At 40.7% G+C, this 27,967-nt stretch overlaps 1 pseudogene; it reads left to right on the top strand.

Moving 5' to 3' along the window:
* The first annotated feature begins 1,340 nt into the window (after nt 1-1,340).
* Nucleotides 1,341-27,935, top strand: LOC102947152 (annotated as a pseudogene).
* The last annotated feature ends 32 nt before the right edge of the window (nt 27,936-27,967 follow it).

Here is a 27,967-nt window from a genome sequence, read left to right on the forward strand (position 1 = left end):
AAATCATGGATGACTTTCTTGGTCATTGACCTTGCATTGAAAACCATGAGCCCCAGGATAAAGTTATTATTAGCTGATGCCCTAGTCACCTAAACATTATAAAACCCTATGTGAAAACCATGGGGCATGCACAGATCTCAACCAGCTGGATTGGAGGTGAATATCAGTCTCCTGCCTTGTCTCCCAGTGCTCAGAGCAATACTAATCAGGAAGCCCACATACCCACAACAAATCCTTCCACAGAACCCCCTTATGTCCAGCTCCTGACAGAGTTGCTCCACTTTCTTGGACATCATCAAGGCTTAATGTACTTGTCAGCAAACAACATAAATTCTGCCACAAAACCCACTGGTTTCTGCATCATTCTAGTCCTGAATTCTGCAACAAACTGAAATTCTCCATGAGCTCTAAGTAAATTAAAACAGTGAGGATTTTACTGAATGAAATGTGAAAATGTTAATGAATGGCAATGAATAATACAACCAGTCTACTATTATGTGTATTATATATTTTAATAGTAAATTCAATTTATTTCATGCTATTCCAAAATATTTAGTTTCAATTTTAGCAGCAGACATTAAGGTGACTTGAACTTTAGGAGTGAAGGGTGTTTAAACTCCTAGTTTTTTATGTTAGCTCTAACAAGCTACCTCATTGCCTGATAACCCAATATCTGTGATTGCACAAAGGATAGATAAACACCCTGGGTAGATATTTTTATTGAAATAATCAGCAATTAAACTATTAGCAGTGTTGACATATTAATTGGCATCACTAGGTTTCAGAGTTAACACAATCATTGATATAACTAGGACAGTCCTCATCTGTCTTGGAGTTATTATTTCATTTTGTCTCTCTGCACGCTCACACAGATATCACTACATTAGTTTACATAAGGTTCATACTCAGAAGGTTATCTTTGCAACCATTAGGGCTAGAAGCATATTTTAAAAAAACTTAGATTTTGCAGCACAGTTCTACAATAGTGCACGGATTCTGGATCAGATTCCATTGCCACAAGAATGTGTGTAGCTGCGCACAGAGAACTAAAAACATTCTAACAATATCTGCTATTCCGCACCCCATAGAATTCAGTTTCAGAAGCAGGGAGGAGGGAAGATGACATTGTTTAGGAAGGCTGCACAGAAAGCCAAAGAGGATGAAGTAGAGACTGGCAGATAATGTCACTCTATGTGGCAGTTCCTGCTGAAGTGTCCAGAGACTCTCTGATAGAGGGTGGACCTGGCAGAGATGGCTGGCAGTGCTCACAGTCATGTGAGTGTACTCAGCTGCTGCCAACTGAAACTTGCACAGGAAGAATATATACTCTAATGCATTAGCTGTGTGGGGTTGGATTCAGGCAGAGTAAGGACAGCTATGGGACCTTGGATTAAGGATTACATCATATGATTCTGTGTCCCTGTGTGTGTTGCAAAGATCTGGAAGTAGTTGTATAAGGAGATTTTGTGTTTAAGCTATTGCCACTGCCAGAAGTGGTAAAACAGAGTTACACCAGGATCAGCGTCAGGAAAAAAGCAATATAAACTACCAGGTTATTTATTATTAATATAATCAGTTTTCGTTTAAAGAATGTCAGTGAAACAGATTTGTTCTATTTACTTATGTCAGCAGAAAGCAGAGCCATTAGGAATTCTGCAGGTTTACTTCACTGAATACAAAAACTTTTGTTATACTGTGAGCCTGTTAAAACTCCAGATGCAGTATTGCTAACCCTATTCATTCAAAAATTGTGAGTCAGGCCCCCACCAAAAAAATCATAAGCTTATCTTTAAAAAAATGAAATTTTAAAAAATAATGTTTTGATTATTTTGATTTGCATTGTGCTTCAGCTTTTCTGGGTCATGTTTTGAAGCTTTTCTTTGTAGCTGTGAGGGCTAGAAACACTTTCATTTTTCACATAATCAATTGATTTGAGTAGCTGGGGCTTTAAGAAAAATACCAAACATTGCAAGGCTTGTGATAAAATTCTGAGGGTTGGCAACACAGCAGATGATACTAGTTCAAAATTAAAATAGCCATATCCTTGACAAGTTTACCTTTAACATGCTGGGGTGGACAACTGAAAGATTATGTTTAGCGTTAAAGCATTCTCTTCGGTAGAAGCTATTCAGTTGGCCACTGGCTGCCCAAGGTTGGCTGGTAGACTTATTCATCCAGCTGTTTGTCATGTGCATCACTGGACAAAGAGGAGTATGGATTTCAGGTGGAGCTACAGGACTGGCCCAAACAGCACCGGCAGAGCTGGAATAAGTGCTCCCCAAACCAAGGTTAGTATCGGGGGAGCCTTCTACCCTGCACAAACGACCCCTAAATATTTTTAATTTATTGACTTTAATATTATTTAAGTGCTCAATGGGCTAACAAAACAGAGAGAGACAGTCCTTGCTCCAGGGTTATAGTCAGGCAGCAGTTTAGACATATAATACCTCAGATGATGCCTGATATTGTATACTATTGCTCAGAGTATTTTTCTGATGTTTTAAAAACCTTTTCTTTATTAGTATTTGTCATATATTTGTCATATATGTCAGTGTCTCATCCTGCTGTCTGTCACAAACAGAAAGCAAAGAAGTTGTTCAGTATCTCAGTAAATCTCTCTCCATTCTGCCACTAGTTTACCTCAAAATATTCTCAGGTAACCCCATGATTTGTGACTTCGATCCAGCAAATAATTTATGCACCTGCTTAACTTTATGTACTTTGACTTGTTCCATTCAGTATTTCTCCACTGCTTGTGTAGCTCTTTATACACCAATACGAAGTGGTTGTAAAGCATTGCCAAATCAGAAAGGGGAAGCATTTTGCACACACTTTGCTCTTGTGTCAATGACTCCCCAAAGTGCAGGGGAACAGTGAACTGGACCATTGTGGGTATATGCCTACACTGCAATCAGGAGGTGCGATTGCAACACATGTATGTAGGCATACTATAAATAGTAGTGTAGCTGCAGCAGCATAGGCAGCTGAATGGGACCATAGGTATGTACTCCTGGGACCATAGGTACATACTCAGGCAGCTAGCTTGTGCTGCTGTGGCTACTCTGCTATTTTTAGCGAGCTAGCTCAATTAGAGCTAGCTCAGATATGCTTGCTTACAGGTGCTGTCCCAGTTGCAGTGTCGACATACCCAGCGTTTATGCACTGTGCTAAGAGTCAGCCTCTACACAAATAGCTTTTCTTACTTCTGCTTATGAACATAGAGAAAGTATTTCTAAAATAAATACAGATATGAGTGTCATTTTGATGAGCAATGTGTTGTAATGAAGGAGGGCTCATACACTAAGATCAAAAAGTGTAATTCAACAGTTTTCTCTTTCATACTAAAGATAGTCATTGAAGAGACTTTATTCTGCATGATGGATCTAACTCAGTGGTTCCCAAACTGGGGTTGGTGAACCCTTGGGGGTTTGTGAAATGTATCAGGGGGTTCTCAGAAAAAAATTCTGTAATGGCAGACAGAGCCGTCCCTAGGGACCCTGGGCGCAGGGGCCCCGTGAGGTGCGGGGCCCGGCAGCCTGAGACCCGTGACCATGACTTCCTGGCAGAATAAGTTTAAGCTTTGTTGTAGTCGTGCATTGTTTGCCTGGCCTGCTCAAGACCAGAATACTTGTGGGAGGAACTCTTTATTTGAGTTGGCTTCTTAAATACCTTCATGCTCTTTCACGTCTGGTACTCCTTGATGAAACATGTAGGAGGCTTAATCGAAGTGCTATGAGCTACAAAAGTGAAAGCTTGGAAGAGTGTTGCCATTTTCATAATGTAATAAAATTAATAATGTAATGATAAATAATAATGTAATCATAAATAGTGTGTAATAAGAATGTCATAAAAATTATTTTCTAGATCATTGCTTCTATAATTTATGCTCAGGTCAAGGAGAAAATCCCTGGAAATATTCATTTTTAGGAGTGGGTTCGTGAGATTTGATATTTTTGTGAAAGGGGTTTGTGGGTTGTTAAAGGGGAACTGAGGGGGTTCGGGGTCAGCTGGGCCCTTTATAATAGTGCCGCCAGTGTGCCACAGCAGAGGGATCTTAAGCTGCCCTGAGCGATACCACCATAGGCAATGTGTTGGGGGGGGGGGGCATGCGGGGTCATGTGCCCCCTCAGATTTACAGAGGACTGAGCATGCTCAGTAACACTTAACATGGACTGAGCATTCAGTAACACTTAACATGGACTGAGCATGCTCAGTAACACTGCTGAAGCTGGCTGCCCTCACTCTGCTCCACACCCCCCCATCAGCAGGCATGAGTCATCTCTGGATACCACTATCCGAAAAGTTTCCGGTGGTTGTGCACAGTGCATGCGCACAACCAAGAATGGAACGGGCATGTGCAACATATCTCAATTAGACCGGCCAATGCCTGACGCTGACCAATGCACGGAGGACCTGCCAAGCCTACCCCACTCCAGCTACCCAGAGGAGCTGCCAAGCTTACCCCTCGCCGGCGACCCAGGGGAACCCATGGAGCTAGAACCCTCTGAGGACACCACCCTGACCCAGGTACCCTACAAGGGGGAGTCCGGAAGTAGCCTGGGGGCAGCTGACCCTAGTCTGGCTGCAGCACTGCCAGAGCCAATGTCAGTGTGTTGCGGCCAGGATTCCCACTGACACAGCAGCGGGTCTTAGGCCGCTGCTAGGGCCCCGGGCTGGGATGCAGTGGAGTGGGTGGGCCCGCGTGCCCCCTGCCACCCACCTCCCGGGTGGCAGTCTCCCCCTCCCCCTGGTTGCTAAAGCTAGGAGCCTGGGGTTTGCTGTGGAACTATTTTGCTCAGCCTCTGCCTGAGGGCCTGAGCTTCTGACTGTTTGTTTGCGGCCCCGCTCTGATCCAGGACCTGGGCTTATATTGAACTGCTTGCGGTCTGGGCCATAGGTCTGGGTATTCCCCAACCCAGCAGAGAGTGTAGTGAGGCTGTGTGGTGCCCCACACCCCGACGTGGGATGAGCCCCGGCTGAGTTCCCTTACACTGCCCCAATAATAGAGAAACTGGGGATCCCACAGCAGCCAAAGTGACCATTTGGGCTGCTGTGGGCTCATGCTAGGCGGGGTGGGTGTGCCTCTGCAAACAAGATCAGCCCTTGAAGTTCTTTTCCACAACTTGTTGCAATTCACCTCCAGATTGTCAGGGTAGAGCTCATCGTGACTGCTTAAAGGTATACAAGTTCTCTTCCTGTAGCTGTCACGATTGAAGAAAGCAAAGCAATGATGCAGATCCTGCTGAATGGTTCTTTAAAATGTTTTGACATTATTTAGCAATATTTGTTTTCTTTCCTCTTGCAGATCATGGAACAGCGAGAGCTGCCTGTGCTTTTGGTTAATGAGGTGGGTGGTGTATATGGTGTGCTGGAAGCTCATGTGGAATTCTTGAAGAAACACTTTCACCTTATCACCATGAAGGAATTTCTCAAAAACAAAAAACATTGGAGCAAAAAGGTCCAAGCTATTTATTTGTGGTGGCACAAACCCATCATTGACCGGGAACTCCTCGAGAGCCTGCCTGACTTGAAGGTGATTGCAAATTCCGGTGCAGGAATGGACCACTTGGATCTGAAACTAATCTCTAGCTTTGGAGTGAAAATGGCTAATGCTCCAGATGCTGTTTCCAGCTCCACAGCAGACACTGGAATGGCTTTGCTGTTGGCATCTGCTAGAAGACTGGTGGAAGGTAACATTTATATCTTATGCGTATTTCCAGAAATCATATGAGCTGTATCTCCCGCTAACTTGAATTTTCCTAGAACTATTCCCATTGTAATAAACTGTGAATGTTTAAACCACAGAAAATGTATTTGGATGATGAACAATAGCATTTAAAATACTAAAACCTCATTGCCTTTAATAGTAAGGGCTAGTTTGGGATATTGTCTATATGTTTATAACACATTATCTAGTTGAAACTATGTTGAAAAATCTTTGAGGAAAATGTCAATGGGTTCTGTTTAAGTGATCCCAGTGTCAATTTGTAGTGTAAGGCCAGGGCTTGCTGTTCACACTAGAACCTGGATTTCTATGTCCAGAACAAGTGCGGACATAGATTTCATGCCCTTTCCCCACAATGTATTTTCAACACTTGACAATATTTTAAGTTGTCCAATGTTTGGCGGTAAGGGATTTATTTTAGGATGTGATGGCAATATAGTGTTATTGACAAAAAGTAACTAGTGATTTTGGGTACCCTACATGAGAAATTTTAAAGGGCCTGATACACAGAGGGCACATGTTTACCACTTTCTGAAAATCAGGCCCCTTTAAAGTGTCTCAAGTTAGGCAGGCAAAATCACTAATCAATTATGAAAATCTGGGCCATTAGTTTTAAACCTTGACCTTTGACCTCCCTTTAAACTATTATCATATAATGGCAAACCTTCCTCCAGAGCCATAAATATCATGTTTGGTTTAAAAATCCACCACTTCATCACACAAACAAACAAAAAAATTACCATGGTTATCACATGAACCTACCACATTTTTGTTCAGTACCTGCAGAAGGAGCTCAGAATAACTAATGGCCCTGTGCCCACACCATGGCTAGGCAGTGCTGGTCTAACATTCACATAGAAAAGAGCCTGGACCGGACAGGGGCAGAACTGGAGAGGCTAATGGAATCAGGGGCACAATTTGGGAAGCTGCTGCAAGCTCTCCTCCTCTCTGAGCTTCTGTTCTAGTTTACCTCACCAATTTCCCCTTCATTCCCCAGCAACCTTCAAGCTACCCCAGGATTTCTCCTGGTTGAACTCCCTCTCCCCCATTAACCTGGTTCCCTTTAGCCAGCTCTGCTTCCCAACTCTCCATCCAGTTTCTTAGGGGCTCCAGTGAGACAGGCTGCTGCCCCTGAGACCTGCTTCCACTGCATGGGGAGCAGAGAGACCATGAAGGGGGAGATCAGTGACTTGTTCTCCCTTGTATCACATGGAGCTGCACAAAACATGGCAGCTGTGAGTCTAGCACAGTTGAGATTTTATTTTTAGGCATGACTAGTTGCACCACAGGCTTCACAATGCACAGCTTATGATTTGGGAGAGTTGGGAATGTCTGAGAAGGTGGATTTTAGTAACAAGACCCTATGGCCCTGTTGGCAGGCTAGCAAGCAGCATGTGTGACAGTCATTATTTTCTGTGTTCTGCAAATAAAGATAACTTTTGTTTACTCTATAACCAGCATTAGCGGTTAATTGACAATCTAGGATTCTTTAGGTAAATTACTGACAAATGTTCTCAAAGAAAATAAGTCTCCTTTCCAGGGAGAGCAGGAGAGGTGAACATGATAAGCTGTCATTGTTTTAAATAACAACATAAACATCCAATATTATTCTCCATTAATAACACTAAACCCTGCATTATTACTATTGTGAACTATAGTATTCTGACCAGGACTGTAGAATAGTGTCAGGAGGGCAAGCAAGGTGGTATCCTCCAAGTACACAGTACCGGCAAGAGAGTTTTAGCTGATAGGGGGTAAGGGAGAGACTTGGGGCTAGCCCCTCCCTCTGGGGGGTGGGGTGGGATTGCGCTCTGCTCCTTAAAGGAGCAGAACACAGCTAGGGAGTGCATTCATTCTTTAAATGGCTTGAACAGCACAATCCATATGCTAACAAACTTTAAAGAAAGGCTTTGTTTAAATTTGTTAGCATATGTATTGTGCTGTTACCTTGGTCAGGAGTCCTCAAGAGGAGAAGGGTGCGGGGGGTGGGGGGGATGGAAGGTATTTAAACAGTGTTTTTGATTCTGTTTCTCCCCATTGGTCTGAATTATCCATGACATCCATACTGCATCACATCAAGTCCAAATCATCAGAGGAATGCCTCTGCTTGCACTGACCAGAGGATGTTTGGATTCTGATGTCAGCCCAGTTCTGCAGCCTGACAGGAATCAGGTGTTGTCCCCAGTGTACACAGAATTCTTCTTTGAAGCCAAACTAGTCTAACATGCATTTTGTTAACTGGAACTGGAGCAGCAAAACAAAGAAAACAAATGCCTCATTTTCCAGCTTTGTGGGTGAGAGAACTATAAGTGAATATTATTATACTGACGGCCTTATGCCAACTCCCTCAGGAATCTGCCAAGAAGTTTGCTGAAAATATGTTCCTCATTTTAGCAACAGAGCTAAGTCTTATCACACATCTGCCCACCTTTATTCGAATGAAGCTCCTTCTGATCTGACAGCTCAGGCATTGTCAGTTTCATCCAGAACAATTTACAAACTTGGAACCGAATCCTGTAAACCCTTAATCATTTGATCAGTCCCATTGAAGACAATGGGACTATCTGCATGACTTTGGACCACTGTCGTGGACTGGTAAGAGTTTCAGGAGTCTGTCCCTATAAAGGAAGTTGAATCCTCCATTGAAATGCAATGTTTGGGTACAATACCATAAAGCAGTTCAGGATACAGTTCTATTTAAAATTTGTCTTTTAATAAGTCATACCTATGCTGAACTGGCTCCTCACCCAACTTCCAGATTCCATATAAACAGACTGAATACTACATATTTGGGGGGAACATGAGTAGTTAAGCATGTTGATGTTTCTACATACAAACGGGGGTGCCCGAGGGGACGGGAAGAGCGTGGGGCCCCTGGGCTGGGGGGCGGGGCATGGAGGAGTCACATGGAGGGTCATGTGGGGAGGTCACATGCCCCCCCTTGTGTCCCTCCCATGAATGCAATACCAGCAAGAAATTATTCCTACTTGCACCACCGTGTCTGTGTAGTACTTTTTTTGCAAGGGTATATGCAGGTCAAAGTCTGGGAGAGACTTCCTAAGGGGCAAGAGTCTTTCTGTATTAACTGGAGAATCAATAGGACAGGGTGTAGGTTTCCAACATAACAGGGAAAGCCGATATTTTCAAGATTCAAATAGGATACTGGGAAGAGGGAAAAAAGAGCAAAGCCCTTTAAAACAGTGTCTTTCTATTCTTAATAATTATTATTTAACATTTATGTTGTAGTAATGCCTAAAGGCCACATTCTAGCATTTTGTTGCACTATCTTGAAACAAATCAATTTCTCATTCAGTATTTTTCATTTTAGGCTGTCAGATGGCAGTTTCCCCAGACACTGAGTGTTTTGCTACTGACTGGCTGGGAGATGAAGTCACCGGGGCTACTCTTGGTATCGTTGGAATGGGCAGAATTGGGTATAAGATTGCATTGAGGGCCAAAGCTTTTGAAATGAAAATTCTGTATCACAACAGGAACCAGAGGTAAAAATAAACTTGATCCCCATTAAAGCAGAATATATTTTTCACTTCTTTATAATTATATAGTTAATTTTTTTAAAACATCCCCACCCTTTTCTAGGAAGTGTGTAATTGTGGTATTTCCATTTAGAGAGAATGGATGATCCTGTGGTTATAGCAAAGAATTGCGATGTAAGGGGGAGAGGCCAAGATTTTCAAAAATGATTGATTGCTTTAAGTCAGGCTCCTAAAACCATGTTTAAACACCTAAATGTGGACTTGGACATTTTTTTAAATCTTGTCTTTGTTGGTAGCTTGCTGCAGAGATGGCCAGCAGAATTAAAATGGAGGCCTGAAAGCTTTTTCCCAATTTTTTTATGCTGATTTTTTTTTAATTGGGAATTCTGGTCTTATTTCCCTGAAATTTTGTGGATGACAGACAAATAGGAGGATTATGGCATTACAAGAAAAGGAAAGCTGAATAACTGAGAGGGGATTACATTTTTAGTCAGTCTGTTTAAAACTCTTTTGGTGAAATCCTCGTCCCATTGACATCAGTGAGAATGTTGCTATTGATTTCAGCGAGGTCAGGATTTCACATGGGAGGAAGGAGATCTTTGTTATTAAAATTCAGCACTTCTGCCCCATTAGCTACAGGATGAGAATGCACAACACACATTTGAGACCCTAAGGTCTTGTCTACAATGGGATTTCAGCCATCAGTGGCCAGCAGCTGGCATAGCTGTTCCTGTGCAAACACGTAGTGTATTTGTGGTATAGCAGCAGTGCTGTTATAAGCCATGATTTTCACCACTGCAGCTTTACCCCTGTTTGAAACTGGGATAAGCTGCACTGGTGCAAATTGTGCCTTATGGTGGTTTTGCCTGCCTATCGTAGGGGTTTGCAGCAGCCACAGATTACTTGTAACTGAGGCAAATCCCAATGTAGATGAGGCCAGAGTCTTCCAACAATACCAGAGAAGACCATGTGTGATACTCCTAATATTTCTGAAGTAAAAAAACCAAGCAGAAAAAATGACTGGAAAAAAAAAAACACCTTGTAGGCCTCCTGTTATATATCATAAAGAGCCAAAAAAAGGCACAGACCCATTTTTTAATTTCCTCTGCAGATCACTGTTAACTTTATGCTACCAATTTGGATTTTATTTACCTACCCAGGTTGTTGTGAAGCTTAATTCTTGTTTGTAAAGCAATTTGGGATCCTTAGATGGAAGATGCAATAGAAGTGAAAAATATTGTTATTCTGAAGTACCTTTAAAATTATTTTAATTTTATCAAAGGGTGAAATATGTGTATTCAAGTAGTATATGTTTGTATTGGGTGAGACCCAAATAAACATTCTGAAAACTTTAGTGCAGTTTTGTTCAATGCCCATCTCATTTGCTCCCTGGTTGTTGATTTAGGCAGCAGGAGAAATTTAATTTATGTGTTAGAAAAAACACCTGATTAACTGTGACACCGCAGTTACAGGGTTTTGTCCCTGCCCAAGAATGTCTTTTTATAGCATACATTTTTATCTGACTCTTTAGTTCTTCCTTCTTCATTTTCACTCACCAGTGTAAGGAGAAGTTTTTCAAAAGCACCTAGTGGATTTAGGAGCACAAATCCCACTGAAAGTCAATGGGACCCGTGTTCCTGACTTTCACAGGTACTTATGAAAAGCTATCCTTTAGTTCCCAAACTACAACTGGGAAAGTTTATAAAGAGTAGGATTGATGGTCATATAATAGTTCTGCATTGTCAAAAGTTTAAACTAAAAATATCTCTATATCTGAATCATGGAGCATCACTTGCCCAAGGAACTCGTTTGCCAATTCCATCCTTCATAAAAAGAGCTTTATTGAAGGATGGTCAAGAAATCAGGACCACTCATAATGCACACATGCCACTGAAAACACACCTAGGAGACAGACTTCCTTTACCTCTGCTTTGCCACAAGTTTCACCTTCCTGAGGAAATTAAGTCTACAAGTGGCTGTCAAATCCATTCCCCCTTTGCGACTCTGCACTCTGCTGAAAGTGCATCACTGGTCCATTTGGTTACCAGTGATCCTGGGGAGATACTTTCCTAGTTGTAGTTTGGGAGCTAAAGTACCATTGGGAGTAACATAAGGTAGGAATGTAACATTTCCATGACCAAGACTGCCTCTAATGCAACATGATTCTTATTTCTCGTCAGAACTGAGGAAGAGGAATGGGCTGTTGGTGCTACTTATTGTACAAAGATAGAAGACTTGCTCCAGCAGTCAGATTTCGTGATGCTGGTTGTGAGCCTGACACCGCAGACATGTAAACTGATTGGGAAAAAGGAGTTAGAACTGATGAAACCCACTGCTACTCTCATTAACATCAGCAGAGGTAGGGTACAGTGTAATGGTCTGACTGCACAACCCCTGTCTTCCAGAGTGTAGTACCAAATTGCACTGGGCACTATAACTAGTGTACCAAGGAGCCCCAGGTTCTAGAGGGTACGTCTACATAGCAATGTAAGCCCAGGCCTAACAGAACTCGAGTTAGCAGAACCTGGGTTTGTTAATTTAGGGCTCGAGAATTTACACTGATTTGTAACCCCAGATTAAGAATTGTTCAACTCTGGGGCTCAACCTGGGGTTCCAGCGTCTACACTGAATTATATGGTTCCAAATCCAACCACCCATATCCCAGACTTCCTAGCACCCTCCCAGAATCTGGCTGCTCTAGCCCTTTGTTCGTGGTGCAGTGTAGGACAACTTGACTGTCCACCAAACTTGACTGTCCAGAGGATCAAGAAAGTCAGCCTGATACTGTGGGATACTTTTGGCAGACTCCCAGAGCACAAGTCCAGTGGGTCACAGCTTCACTCAGGCTCAGACCCTCCACCCCAATGGGGTCCTGGGACCCTGGATCTGAGCCATGGGTTAACTTGGTTTGTGTGTAGAGAGAAGGTCGGTTAAGCTTGAGCCTGAGTTCAAACCTTGGGCTTACACTCTGGATATTATAGGGATAACAGAAACATGGTGGAATAGTAGTCATGACGGGGCTACAGCTATTGAAGGGTATGTGCTGTTTAGGAAAGACAGAAATAAAGGTAAAGGTGGTGGAGTAGCATTGTATATCAATGATGAGATAGAATGTAAAGAAATAAGAAGCGATGGAATGGATAAGACAGAGTCCGTCTGAGCATAAATCACATTGGGGAAGAAAACTACTAGAGTCTCCACTGGGATAGTGCTTGGGGTGTGCTATAGGCCGCCGGGATCTAATTTGGATATGGATAGAGCCATCTTTAATGTTTTTAATGAAGTAAATACTAATGGAAACGGCGTGATCATGGGAGATTTTAACTTCCCAGATATAGACTGGAGGACAAGTGCTAGTAATAATAATAGGGCTCAGATTTTCCTAGATGCGATAGATGATGGATTCCTTCATCAAGTAGTTGCTGAACCGACTAGAGGGGATGCCATTTTAGATTTGGTTTTGGTGAGTAGTGAGGACCTCATAGAAGAAATGGTTGTAGGGGACAACCTTGGTTCAAGTGATCATGAGCTAATTCAGTTCAAACTGAACGGAAGGATTAACAAAAATAAATCTGTGACTAGGGTTTTTGATTTCAAAAGGGCTGACTTTCAAAAATTAAGGAAATTAGTTAGGGAAGTGGATTGGACTGAAGAACTTATGGATCGAAAGGCAAAGGAGGCCTGGGATTACTTTAAGTCAAAGCTGCAGAAGCTATCGGAAGCCTGCATCCCAAGAAAGGGGAAAAAATTCATAGGCAGGAGTTGTAGACCAAGCTGGATGAGCAAGCATCTCAGAGAGGTGATTAAGAAAAAGCAGAAAGCGTACAGGGAGTGGAAGATGGGAGGGATCAGCAAGGAAAGCTACCTTATTGAGGTCAGAACATATAGGGATAAAGTGAGAAAGGCTAAAAGTCAAGTAGAGTTGGACCTTGCAAAGGGAATTAAAACCGATAGTAAAAGGTTCTGTAGCCATATAAAGAAGAAGAAAACAAAGAAAGAAGAAGTGGGACCGCTAAACACTGAGGATGGAGTGGAGGTTAAGGATAATCTAGGCATGGCCCAATATCTAAACAAATACTTTGCCTCAGTCTTTAATGAGGCTAATGAGGATTTTAGGGATAATGGTAGTATGACAAATGGGAATGAGGATATGGAGGTAGATATTACCATATCTGAGGTAAAAGTGAAACTCAAACAGTTTAATGGGACTAAATCAGGGGGCCCAGATAATCTTCATCCAAGAATATTAAAGGAATTGGCACATGAAATTGCAAGCCCGTTAGCAAGAATTTTTAATGAATCTGTAAACTCAGGGGTTGTACCGTATGACTGGAGAATTGCTAACATAGTTCCTATTTTTAAGAAAGGAAAAAAAAGTGATCCGGGTAACTACAGGCCTGTTAGTTTGACATCTGTAATATGCAAGGTCTTGGAAAAATTTTTGAAGGAGAAAGTAGTTAAGGACATTGAGGTCAATGGTAAATGGGACAAAATACAACATGGTTTTACAAAAGGTAGATCGTGCCAATCCAACCTGATCTCCTGCTTTGAGAAAGTAACAGATTTTTTAGATAAAGGAAACGCAGTGGATCTAAATTACCAAGATTTCAGTAAGGCGTTTGATACAGTGCCACATGGGGAATTATTAGTTAAATTGGAAAAGATGGGGATCAATATGAAAACTGAAAGGTGGATAAGGAATTGGTTAAAAGGGAGACTACAGCGGGTCATACTGAAAGGTGAACTGTCAGGCTGGAGGGAAGTTACCAGTGGAGTTCCTCAGGGATCAGTTTTGGGACCAATCTTATTTAATCTTTTTATTACTGACCTCAGCACAAAAAGTGGGAGTGTGCTAATAAAGTTTGCGGATGATACAAAGCTGGGAGGTATTGCCAATTTAGAGAAGGACTGGGATATCATACAGGAGGATCTGGATGACCTTGTAAACTGGAGTAATAGTAATAGGATGAAATTTAATAGTGAAAAGTGTAAGGTCATGCATTTAGGGATTAATAACAAGAATTTTAGTTATAAGCTGGGGATGCATCAATTAGAAGTAACAGAGGAGGAGAAGGACCTTGGAGTATTGGTTGACCACAGGATGACTATGAGCTGCCAATGTGATATGGCCGTGAAAAAAGCTAATGCGGTCTTGAGATGCATCAGGCGAGGTATTTCCAGTAGAGGTAAGGAGGTGTTAGTGCCGTTATACAAGGCACTGGTAAGACCTCACTTGGAATACTGTGTGCAGTTCTGGTCTCCCATGTTTAAGAAGGATGAATTCAAACTGGAACAGGTACAGAGAAGGGCTACTAGGATGATCCGAGGAATGGAAAACCTGTCTTATGAAGGGAGACTCAAAGAGCTTGGCTTATTTAGCCTAAGCAAAAGAAGGTTGAGGGGAGATATGATTCCTCTCTATAAATATATCAGAGGGATAAATATCGGAGAGGGAGAGGAATTATTTAAGCTCAGAACCAATGTGGACACAAGAACAAATGGATATAAACTGGCCATCGGGAAGTTTAGACTTGAAATTAGATGAAGGTTTCTAACCATCAGAGGAGTAAAGTTCTGGAATAGCCTTCCAAGGGAAGCAGTCGGGGCAAAAGACCTATCTGGCAAGATTAAACTCGATAAGTTTATGGAGGAGAGGGTATGATGGGATAACATGATTTTGGCAATTAATTGATCTTTAACTATTCATGGTAAATAGGCCAAATGGCCTGTGATGGGATGTTAGATGGGGTGGGATCTGAGTTACTGCAGAGAATTCTTTCCTGGGTGATCTGGCTGGTGAATCCTGCCCATATGCTCAGGGTTCAGCTGATCGCCATATTTGGGGTCGGGAAGGAATTTTCCTCCAGGGCAGATTGGAAGAGTCCATGTGGGTTTTTCATCTTCCTCCGTAGCATGGGACATGGGTCACTTGCTGGAGGATTCTCTGCACCTTGAAGTCTTTAGACCATGATTTGAGGACTTCAATAGCTCAGACATAGGTGAGAGGTTTATCGCAGGAGTGGGTGGGTGAGATTCTGTGGCTTGCATTGTGCAGGAGGTCAGACTAGATGATCATAATGGTCCCTTCTGACCTTAATATCTATGAATCTAGAGGCTTTACCCCAACTCTCCAGGGGGCTGACTGGGTTCAAATGAAGAACTTTTGGTTTGTACGTGTCGGGGAATGAGAAAGAGCAGAGACGTTGGGAACTGGGATGGTACTGTCCATTTGAGGGTGGTGGCTGGCTAGGGAAGCTGTAAGAACTAACTGGAATGGTGGATGACGCTGCTGCTGGGATTGAAGCTATCATGACCTTAAGTAACGGCTGTCTGGATATGTCTCTCTTTTTCTCTCTCTCTCCTCCTGCCCTCCCCCAGGGTAGAATTTTTTCAAATGATTGATAAAACTTCATATGGCTGTTTTTGTTTTTTTCTTTGAAGTGACTGAAAATGTTCTCCCTTAATAAAACCCAAAAGATTGTCAGATGCTCTTTTACACCCTGATAATTCACATTAGATTCAAATATGCAAATGCGTCATGTGTGTAGTCCTCAATGAATCATATGAGTTGATTGATGTATACAATTGTTATGAACTGGGCAGTATTCAATTTATTATGTTCTTATCTACTCATTTCCTTACGTTTAAGTGCTTGGGTATTGTAGATGATGTGGTGACAACAGTGTTCTTACCTAGAAACCTTAGCAGCTTTTTACAATGAAGTTTCTAAAATATATTACAGTATTTAAATGTATGCATTGTAATACTATAGATGTATATATTCTGTTAGCTATATATAGTAAAACAAACTGTTATATATGTATGTGCCATGGGGATAGTTACTGTTGCTGTAGTAACCAGAATTTAGAATTTCCTGACTCTGGTCCATGACTCTCTTAACCATAACACCACTCATCTTCTGCATTTACATGGTAAACTTATCTCACTGCTTTGTTTAAAATTAGTGCCTCAAATTCTGGCTCTCTCTCTACATGTGTCTCCCAAAGTAAGAGCAAATTAACAATTTGAAAATGTTAACTGTTTTGTGTAAAATGACTAACAACATTTACCCACTTCATTGGGTTGTTTGGAGGTTTGGTTAATGTTTCCAAAGCACTTTGAAGAGGAAAAACAGTACATAAAATGTTAAATAATTGTGTTAACCATTTAAACACGAGTTCTTGTGTTTGAGCTGTAAATCCATTTGTATTTAATTTTTAATATTAAAATCTCTTTTCTAAATTAGCAAATAATGAAGTTTTCCCTTTATACTTTGTTTTTCTTTATCCTGACGTTATCTGAACATGGCATTAAGAAAGTACACTGTTATTTCAACCCAGGTCCAGTGGTAGACCAAGATGCACTGGTGGAAGCTCTTCAGACTGGTGTTATCAAGGCTGCGGCTTTGGATGTCACTTACCCCGAACCACTTCCCAGGTACACAGCCGTGTGTATTTATCAAAAAATATTTAAAATTACAGAGAACAAGAAATAAGGACCAAAAAAGGCACAGCAGGTGGGGATTTGGTGGAGGTTGGAGATTGGCACGGATGGCTGCCCTCTGTGTCTGAATTTAGCATGCTGTCATGTTATGCACTATGACTGGGAACACGCTGGAATGCATAGTCTGGTCAATTCAAACACCCAAGGCAGTAAATAGCAGGAGGGCAGTACATTTGCCAAGCTAAGTCCTTTGGCCAATGCCTACCACAGAATCACAGCACGCAGCAGTGGCAGCTGTGGTTCCAAACTCTTTATCTGAAGGGAGAAAATACCAGTCCCAGGGCAACAGAAATGATGGTGATGGGTAGACACTGTATGAGCCACCACTGCTCAGACTACCTCTCAGAAGCCTCACTTCTCCCCTTCCCTGTAGGTCTTGTCTCCTCAGTACAACGTTGTTTATTTTACTGACGTTTTGCAGGTCTCTCGGTCATGGATGTTCTTTAACTTCTACAAAAATAAAGTTGCTAGGAACTACGCCTCATGGAATGAATTGTCCCATTTGACTTTAGAGCACTAAGCAAGTGGGCAGGGATGTCAACTATCTGAGTCATGGAGATAAAGTCCGTGGCATCACATAGGGTCAATCCTTCCCTCCAATATGTGGCACAGATTGCTGCCTATCACAGAAAATCAGTTTCTGTGCTTCCACGAAGGAATGATATAAAATCTTAAAACACTCCATCAGCACCCAAAACAAACTGAACTCGATTCACAAAGCTCTTAAGCAGACACTTACATTAATGAGATTGAACAAGTGCATACATTTAAGAACATGCTTAAGGGCTTTGCTGAAGCAGGGCCTTTATTAGTTAGGATAATGCCAGTAGCCATCTTAACCACACCTGGCTTTTTTTATTCCTTTTTTTGCAGAGATCATCCATTATTAAAACTAAAGAACATTCTCATAACTCCTCACCTTGGCATTAAAACAGACAAGGCCAGTCGCATGATAACGGAGGAAGCAGTTGCAAATATATTGGCAGCTCTTAATGGTCTCCCTATCCCCAATGAAGTGTTTCCCTAGCTGGTATATTAAAGGACATCACAGCTATAAAAGAACGTTATTCTACAACTCTCCTTACAGGAATGAAGACTTGTTACTATAGATGTGTGAAACCTTTGAATTGAACCTCAAACTTAGCCTTGATTTTGGTTTGCAAATAAATAATAATAGCTCTCTTATATTGCATTTTTCATCAGTAGATCACAAAGTACACTCTACAATTGAGGTCAGTATTGTTACTCCCATTTTACAGATTGGGAAACTGAGGCACAGAGAGGGGAAATGACTTGCCCAAGGTCACCCAGCAAGCCAACGGCAGAGCCAGGAACAGAATGCAGATCTCCTCAGTCCCAGTCTAGTGTTCTATCCTCTTGTCCAAATGTAGATCCAACTGTAAATGGTTTCCATATCTTATTGTTCACTTTGTACTTTGTCACAGCTGGACACAAGCTAAATGGATCTGTGAAAACATTTACTGCTGCTGATCGTTGGTGTGTTTATAGTTCTAACAATGTTCTTTAGGGGAGATTAAATAGGGTACTCCCATAATATTTTCCAATATGTTAATTAGCTTACTTCCAAGTCTGGTGAATATGCCTGACCTTGTTGAAACCCCACCTAGTCTATCATTTTGCAGTGGCTTTTTAATATAGAAAAACAAGTTTATTCAAATCCAAGCTTTTCTATATTTTAGAGCCATCAAAATATGTACTCCAGTAAACTTCAATAGCCATTTTAAGGTGATATTATACAAGATAAAATTTCCCAAATTATGCCAATCTCAGAGACTTTAAGAAATAGTATTTCCATAGACGAGAACGGCAATTAATGTCTTTCAAAGGGGAAATAACAGCTGGCTTTGATGGGTTTCGCACCGAATTTTGTATGTCAGTTCTTAAAGAAAATGTTTTATGAAGGCTTGCAAGAAGAAATGACTCCCATCCACACTAGCTGAGGCCTAAATAATACTTACTCATAAAACAGGAAAAGACCCTTCATTACATGTCTTCTACGTACCAATAGCCATACTTAATAAAGATATGAAAATATTGGCCAATACCTCATGCTAGGATTAGGGAGATATCTCTCATAATTCAATATTGTCCATAATTAATTAACACAGACAGAGGCTTTGTGCTCATCTACAGATTGTCCAGTAATCTCAGAAGAGTTTTTTTTATCTAATTCATTATTCCAGTGTCACCAAAACCCTCACCCATATAATATCTATGGAGACATAAAAGCCCTTTGCGTAGACAAGCCTTCTTTTTAGGTATTAAATCAGTTTGACCTTGACAAAATGTTGATTACAATTCTGAGCCCCAAAAAACCACAGTGCTGATTATTACTAAAAATCAGCTCCTTCTGCCTCGTTTAAAGACAACAGCTAGAGAGATCTCCGCTCCCCAGTGCTGTTTGTTCTTGTTATGGAACCTCTCATAGAGATGTTTAGAAGCAGTAAACAAACTAAATGTATACAAATTGGCAAGATAGAGGAAGAAGTTGCGCTATATGCAGCTGATTTGCTGACTTTTGTTGTACTCAAGATGTCTAGTCCACACCTGCTTTATGAGACGCTTGCAAAAATATAGTAAACTATCTGGTTACAAATTAAGATCTCCGAAACCTCTGATGTCCTGCTGTGTAAGGGAGCCACACAGGAAGTCTTCATTTAAACAAGTTCCATGATGAATAAAATATCTTACAGTACAAGTCCCTTCAAACCTCAAAAATGCATCCAGGATACATATCACCACTTAATCCATTCATTCAACCAGGACTTACTCAGGCAGGCTAATTATCAGCAACAGTAGTGGGAAGGAGAGTCGTCTTCAAAATGAAATTTCCACCGTGTTTGGAATACCAGATGTACTCATATAAATTTATCATCCTGATAAATGTTGGCTTAAGGCCTACGTACTTGGGGGTAGCATACTTTGGGATCTTTCACCACAAGATCTGACACTCTGCCTCCCGGGGATAAATCTGGGCAGTAGGATTCCAGCTTTTATAAAAACAGAAAAACCCCAACAACTTCTTTTGAGTACTTTGGCACTCTGTACCTCAAAGCAGCTTCCTAGACCCCCATATTCACCCCATATAATTATGATATATTTCATATAAAGCATGCCATGTTCTTACATGAATGCCATGTTCATAAGAGAAATCATGATCTGCTGAAATCCATTGTTCTGTCCAAATATGTATATCATTAGGGTGTATGAAGTTATGAGATTTTGCTGTATGGTTGTTACTGAGATGTGTTGTAAGTCTGAGAGTCTCTAATGCTAATTCTGCAGTGACAAGGACAAGGGACGTAACCAACACTTGTGCGGGCATTGAACGATCATCACCAGTCATTGACTAGCAGGGGAATAGTAAACAAGGGATTTACAATTCAATGACAGTTGTGCAAACACCACACAATGGGGACTGCTCAACTCTGTGATTCACCAAGGCTCACCTGGGCCTGTGTCTTTCAGGCACATGGACTGAGGATATAAAATAGCGGACATGATAGGGCTTTTCTCCTCCCCCACCTATGCTGGAAGCAACAAAAATGCTGGGAAGACAAAGACTTCAGCTGAGGAGACTGGTCCCAGGCTTAAAAGGGGAAGCCTGTGTATTAAGAACTGAAACATCCAGTGGGGTGAGAAAACACTAGATCTAAACACTGTCTAGTGTAACAAGCTTTAAGTTTTAGACTGCGCTCTTACCTTTTATTTTCTTTGGTAACTATCTCTGACCTTTTATGCATACCACTTATAATCACTTAAAAACTATCTGTAGTTAATAAATCTGTTTTATGTTTTACCTAAAACAGTGTGCTTTGGTTGAATTGTTTGGGAAATCTCAATTCAGGTTACAAAGGCCTGTGTGTGTCCTCTCGACATTGAGGGAGAGGCGGACTGGGTTATAAACTTATACTGGTCAGGCTTCTGACCAGGGCAAAAGGGTATAGTCTGAGGTGCAAGGTTGGAGGTTTGGCAGATTTATTGGTGCCTTCCTCTGCGTGATTTCATGAGTGGCTCTGGGAGCATTCATGCAATTTAGCTGGGTGTGTTGCTCCACGTGTTGGTGTGCTGAGTGATAACAGCACCTGGAGGGGTTTGCTGCTTGTAACTAGCAAAGCATTGTGAGAGACAGCCCAGGCTAGAGAGTTAAGGAAGCACAGTGGTACCCCAGTTCCAGCTTGTACCCCAGGGATCTTCTCACAAGTACTGTTAGCTAAAAATATATATATTTACTATTGGACATCAGAGCAAAATCCTATGCTAGACCAATGGTTTTCATTCATCAGACTTTTTGCTTACAGTACAGATCGTGGTTTACATCACACAGAAAGAAGCTCTCTTTGAAAAAAAAATGGTTATACATGCTACTATACTTTTGTAAAAACTCTATAGTGTATTCCTTACCATATAGCATCAAAGACTACTTCGGCCTGTTTTCAATCTGATCTGAACCTATATTGTCTTAGTATGTATACACAATCTAAATAATTCATCTATGTACTACTTCAAAGTGTTAGTGCTTGTGTATTGTATTACTGTTTTATTTGTTTATTACATTAGTGCAAATAAATATATCATGAGTGAAATCCTGACCCCAATTTATTTGAGCATAAGCTTTCGTGAGCTACAGCTCACTTCTTCATGAGAGTATTTGAGGACATGATTTCATCTAACCTAATGAGAGTGTTATTTATTGACTAGGTGCACTGCAGTCTCTAATTTACTTTGTACCTTAGGTCACTAACTTTGTTTGCTTAATGGGAAAAACATTGCAAGCTTTTGATGTGCGTGCACTCTGCTGACTTTGGAAAAATCAGATCCATCATTTAAAATTCAAACCCAATTGCTATCTTATTAAAGAAAGAGAGAACAGAATTTAACCCCCGTTTATGTAGGGAGTAAAAAAGGACTATGTTCCGGGCAAAAAAACAAAACCCCCCACCATATTCACTTAACATTTTGTAGACTTCATATATATTTACTGAGATTAGTTTAAAAATGTTTCCAGGTTGGTTAAACACATAAGAAGCCTTTCAAAACAAAAGTATGTTGCATTTATAACGGCTGCAAAAAACTAAAAATGAAAAATCTCTCCAGCCCTACCGGCTGGCTGGTTGGGAAAATTCAAGTGCTTTTAAAACTCATTTTCCAAGGTGCTAAAACTACCCATGACAGAAAGCTAGTAATTAAAGCTTGAAGTATACTTTTCAGGAAACTATGGGGTTTGGGTGGAGATTGTTGGTTTTTTGGCCTTTTTGTTTGTTTCATTTTTAGTTTTTTGCAGCAGTTATAAATGCAACATACTTTTGTTTTGAAAGGCTTCTTATTTATGTGTTTAACCAACCTGGAAACATTTTTAAACTAATCTCAGTAAATATATATGAAGTCTACAAAATGTTAAGTGAATATGGTGGGGGGTTTTGTTTTTTTGCCCGGAACATAGTCCTTTTTTACTCCCTACATAAACGGGGGTTAAATTCTGTTCTCTCTTTCTTTAATAAGATAGCAATTGGGTTTGAATTTTAAATGATGGATCTGATTTTTCCAAAGTCAGCAGAGTGCACGCACAACAAAAGCTTGCAATGTTTTTCCCATTAAGCAAACAAAGTTAGTGACCTAAGGTACAAAGTAAATTAGAGACTGCAGTGCACCTAGTCAATAAATAACACTCTCATTAGGTTAGATGAAATCATGTCCTCAAATACTCTCATGAAGAAGTGAGCTGTAGCTCACGAAAGCTTATGCTCAAATAAATTGGTTAGTCTCTAAGGTGCCACAAGTACTCCTTTTCTTTTTGCGAATACAGACTAACACGGCTGTTACTCTGAAACCTGACTTCAGTAGGGTTGTGTAAGTGGAAGTGAATGCAGAATTTGGCCCTGTGAGCACAGAGATGTCCTTTGGCCCACAAAGCTTTGAACTGTATAGACTTTGACCCTTGAATTGATATTTTTGTTTTACTTAATTATTTCTGTTAAATTTTATCTTGTATCTTTTCACGTAGAAGTGTTTGTTAGGACAGCTATGCTGTGCTATAACAACAATGCATTCTTGCTAAAGTAATAATTGCTTCCAAACTAGACTATCCCTCTGAATAGTGCAGCAGCAGTTTTTCAAAATAATAAGACCGGGAGACTTTGGACATGAGTTTACTGTCTTTTTCTTTTCCGCCGTAACAGGGCAAGTGAAGTAAAGCCCTGCTGAACTGTTGTATAAAACATGGCGGGAGGGGGAAACGTTACTCAGGGAAACACTTTGGGTTTGTTTCCTTTTGTAGGGCATGGAAGAGCAAGAGCTGCCTTATGTGTTGATAAATACTATAGGAGGGACATACGGAGTCTATGAGGACTATGTCGAGTTTCTGAAGAAACATTTTAACCTTACCACCATGAAGGAATTTCTTGAAAACAAAAACCACCTTAGTGAAAAGATCAAAGCTATTTATATGTGGTAGTACAAACCAGCTGCTAACCAGGAGTTTCTCCATAGTCTGCCTAATTTAAAGGTGATTGCAACCTTTGGGGCAGGAGTGGATCATTTGGACTTGAAACTGATCTCCAGCTTTGGAGTGAAAGTCGCCAACACTCCCTTTGCTGTTTCCAATTCCAGTGCAGATCTGGGGATGGCTTTAATGTTGGCATCTGCCAGGAGACTAGTGGAAGGTAACCATTTAATTTTTTTTCAATAAAGATCAGCATTTCAAAATATGCTATGATAAAATGTATGTTGATGCATAGTTAAAAATATAAATACACAAAATCAAGGAATGGGAAAAAGTGACAATAAATGTCTCATGGTAACGTTAGCTTGCCCACAGGGCACAAATGATTTCCAAACAAAAATTTCAGGAAAATAGATATGCCGCTCCAGATACCTCTAGTTTTAGAGTTTCCCTCCCTTACCCCAGCTCATAACCACCACCCCACACTGCTTGTTCCCTCTGCTCCTGCTTTTCCAGGCCCAACAAGAGGGAGCACTGTGCTCTGCCTTTTTGAGGCTGATGTGAATTAGCTCCATAGAAACCTTTATTCCCACTTCTGTGCCTCCTCTCTCTGCCTGCTACATATGTGCAGGAGACACAATGGCAGCCAGGTGTTCTGCAGCCTCCTGGGGCTGGAGTAGATCTGGCCCCACCGAAAGCCGCCTGGTGATGGCACTGCAACCTGTAGCGCACCAGCTACATTATCCAGAGTCTACAGTGTAGCTGACACAGCTATGGCATTGGTGGTGGGGCTTAGCTCCATTAGCCCCTAATGACTAACCACCCCAAGATGGATGAAGGGCTGACAATTTCTCCTGCCTCCAGAGCCAAAGAAGACAAGATCAGGTTTGTGATAGAAATAAAACTGAGGTTAAGAGTCTTGTCCCATTCCCCACTCTCCCCCAAAGGGAGTTGCAGGAGAGGGTGAAAGGAGACATTTACTGCTATGAGCAAGAAATCAAGAGCTCTGGCTGCCAGTGTCAACATTACCCATCATGTGTTTGATTAAAAGGTAAATGTAAATATTGGTGCTCCATTGCCACGTTGGCTTGTGAGCCAAAGGAAAGAAATGGGTATCTGAATGCCTGGCATCATTCCATTCCTCATGTGCTATTTTTCTTTTTCAGGTTGTCAGATTGCAGTTTCCCCAAACACTGAGCATTTTGCTACTGACTAGCTGGGAGATGAAGTCACCGGGGCTACTCTTAGTAACATTGGAATGGGCAGAATTGGGTATATGGTGGCCAAGGAGGCCAAAGCTTTTGAAATGAAAATTCTTTATCACGACAGGAACCAGAGGTAAAAGTATGTCTGAACCCAGTTAGAAAATCTATTTTGTAACTGCTTGTAAAGATTACTTGTAGCTGTCATTGTCTCAAAAGTGTCATATTAGTTTATTCAGCTTGTCTCAATTTCAGGATGAGGCATAGGGACATAATGCTGTAATACTTGCAGCATTATTGTTAAGTGCCTTTTTATTATTGCTATTCTATTTTTAAATGATGAAATACATAGAACTGTTCTGAGGTTTGTTTAAAAATGTGCAGGAAGGATTAGAAATTTGCCTGCCACGCTGGTGGTCTTATACATCAGTTGTCGTCCTCAAACCTTTTGATGGTATGGCCACATCTTAATAGACTGTGGAAATAAAAGATAGTTCAATCAAACAATATTCCTGTAGCAATTATGTAGCAGTGGCCCCAAACAGAAGTAGCTAGTCTGGCTCCTTCACCTCTTCTTAGAAGCAGCTGAACAGAAAGAGAGTTGCACCATGTGAATTGCCAGCTCTCTGTGGACCAACACTAGTCCACAGACCACAGAATAATTTCTCTCCTTGCATCATGTCTGCTGCCATGTTGCAGACACAGAAAGCAAGTGAAAATAATTTGGGTTGGGAGGGAATCCATGTTAGGACCAGAAAGCATGATCAACATCATTATTTTTACACTTTAATATTGTGGTATTGGGCCCCATTGTGCTAGGCCCTATACAAACATATAGTACATTTATCCTAACTGAGAAACTTTACCAAGAAGATTGGACCATAGGACCTCAGACAGACCAACTACTGATGCTCTGAGAACAGCATCACTTGCTCTGGATCAAGCACAAATTCCACTGATTGACAAATGCAGAAGGAGCCTTAAAAGATATTTGTAACTAAGTCTAGTTACAGAGCATCCCAATAGGAGGAAAAACAGTCCAATAAATATATTTAATATTTGTTCTCATTTATACTCATTCTCTCTGCTCTTGCTCCTGACTCCTTTGACACTTGAGCCTGCATTGTTCTGCTTCATGACACCAGCTTTCTCATTAAGGTGCCCTCCAATAGGTTTCCCTCAGTTCTTCTTTCTGAGCCACTGTTTCCTGTATTATATGTCTGAACCCCTTTTTCTGCTGTTATTTAAATGGCAGCTGTCCCTATTTCCAGCTTTGATGTGAGAAGGAGAGTAAGCAGTGTCCTCCAAAACAGGCAGAAATGCTATTCCCTAGACTAGCAGTAAGACTCTAGCAGCAGATGTCATACTAATAATCTCTGCATGGTGTACCTGATGCTTCCTCCTGGGAAGCAGATACCCTTGTAAATACCCTTGTAAAAGCAGATACCCTAACTAAAGTAAAATAGTTTGTACACTGAGCACACTTGATGCAATGTCATTGAGAAACTAACAGAGTCCCTTAATGCCATTTTATGTATGAAGGTGTTTTTTCAGAGTGGAATGGCACTTTCATACACACGTATGCCTAATATTTCTTTACAGTTTTTAAAAAGTAAAAATTTTTCTTTTCTCTTTTGAAAAGAAAGAAGTTTTAGTATGGCAGTCCTACATTGGGGTCTCATCTGCATGGTCATGCACTGAGCTGCAAACAAGTAACTAGCCAACTGAATCTCACGGATGGGGCAGCAGGGGAGTGAAAAGGTGAAATCCATTTCTGTAATAGAGATTTGAACCTCCAATATTTTCTACTTACAAGTGCAGTTCAACTTTGTTTTCCTTCAGAAAAGAGGAAGAGGAACAGGCAGTTGGAGCCATTTATTGTAAAAAAATAGAAGACTTGCTCCAGCAGTCAGATTTTGTGATGCTGGTTGTGAACCTGACACCTCAGACAGAAAAACTGTTTGGGAAGAAGGAGTTAGAACTGATGAAACCCACTGCCACTCTCATTAACATCAGCAGAGGTAAGGTACAGAATGACTGCTTACCACCCACAATGCAGTTTACCTTCAATGGAAGAGTCTCTCTGGAAAAAAAAAATCAACTCCTGATACTAGTGTCTACACTGAAATTTTCTGTGGGAACTGTGATAGCAGGGTTGTCAAGATTCTAAATGTCTATGGACCTGATTCAGCAAAACACGTAAGCACGTGCATAACTTTAAAAATGTGAGTAGTCCTATTAAACTTCAATGGACATTCACATGCTTAAAATTAAGTACATGTGTAAACGCTTTGCTGAATTAGGTATAGGATTAACTCAAGTGTCTAAAGTTCTGCAGGTACTCAAGTACTCTGTTGAATCAGGGACAACAGCAGGAGATTGTCTCCTGTGAATTTAGGATTAAAGAGAGATTAAATTCTCATGTTGCCTTTGCACAAACATAAAAAAGTTGACCCCTCACAACCTACTCTTCTAAGGGCAGGAAGTTTAAAACAAAAATTGCCTATAGCCCATATAGATTGCCTATCGTTCTGGCACCAAATTCATCAAACAGGCAAAACTTTGAATTTAGCATCAATACAATGCACATTTTAAAAATCTAGATCAGATTTAAAAATCTAAATCTAGATTATAAAAAAATGTTTTATAATAAAACCATTGCTTGTAAATTTGCTGTTAAACATCAGAACCAGCACTCATGTTTAAAGAGTTGGAAATCCATTTTCATTTTAAAAATGTAGCACAGAGGCATGTTTTTCTTGATTTAGTGGGGATGGCAATAAGAATATTGTTGTTCTAACCCAGGTCTTGTGGTTGATCAAGATGCATTGGTGGAAGCACTTCAAAATGGGGTTATTAAGGCTACTGCTTTGGATGTGACATACTCTGAACCTCCGCCAAGGTAAAAAATGGTTAAAAGTTAAATATAAAAGTGTGTGTGTGTGTGCATGTGCATATATAGTTTAAACTAAGTGTGTGTATGTGAATATATGAATGAGAATAGTTGCATTATGTTTTATGTATATACATTCCCATTGAAATCAATGGGACTTCTCAGGTATGTAAATATTAAACAGAACAGAGGCCTTAGAGCCCAATCATGTAGTCCTTAGACAAACAAAACTCAAACGGACTTCTTTGCGCATTTTGCTGCATAAAAACTGCATGCAGTAGCTTGAATTCCACTCTGTATATGCTTGACTCAAGCAATTATTTCAAATCCATATTAACACTCTTGTTTCCCCTCAGATCTTTATAATAAAAAGAATAAATAAAATAGCTCTGAACCTCATCTCTACTTTTTCTATTGTTTTTTCTGCCCCTCCTCCAGGCACCATCCTTTGTTAAAATTAAACATTATTATAACTCCTCACATTGGAAGCGCTACTACAAGTGTTCGTCGGCACATGATGCAGAATATGATTGAAAGCATATTGGCTGCTCTTAATGGTCTCCCTATCCCTAATGAAGTGATTCCCTGAAGTGCCTTGCATTTGGCAAAACTTTAAGGTTTATGATAAGAAGAATAAACTGTAATTTGACACCTATTTACTCTATGTAATTATTTCAAATCTGTCAG

This window comes from Chelonia mydas, chromosome 2 (genome assembly GCF_015237465.2).
Source record: "Chelonia mydas isolate rCheMyd1 chromosome 2, rCheMyd1.pri.v2, whole genome shotgun sequence".
NCBI lineage: Eukaryota > Metazoa > Chordata > Testudines > Cheloniidae > Chelonia > Chelonia mydas.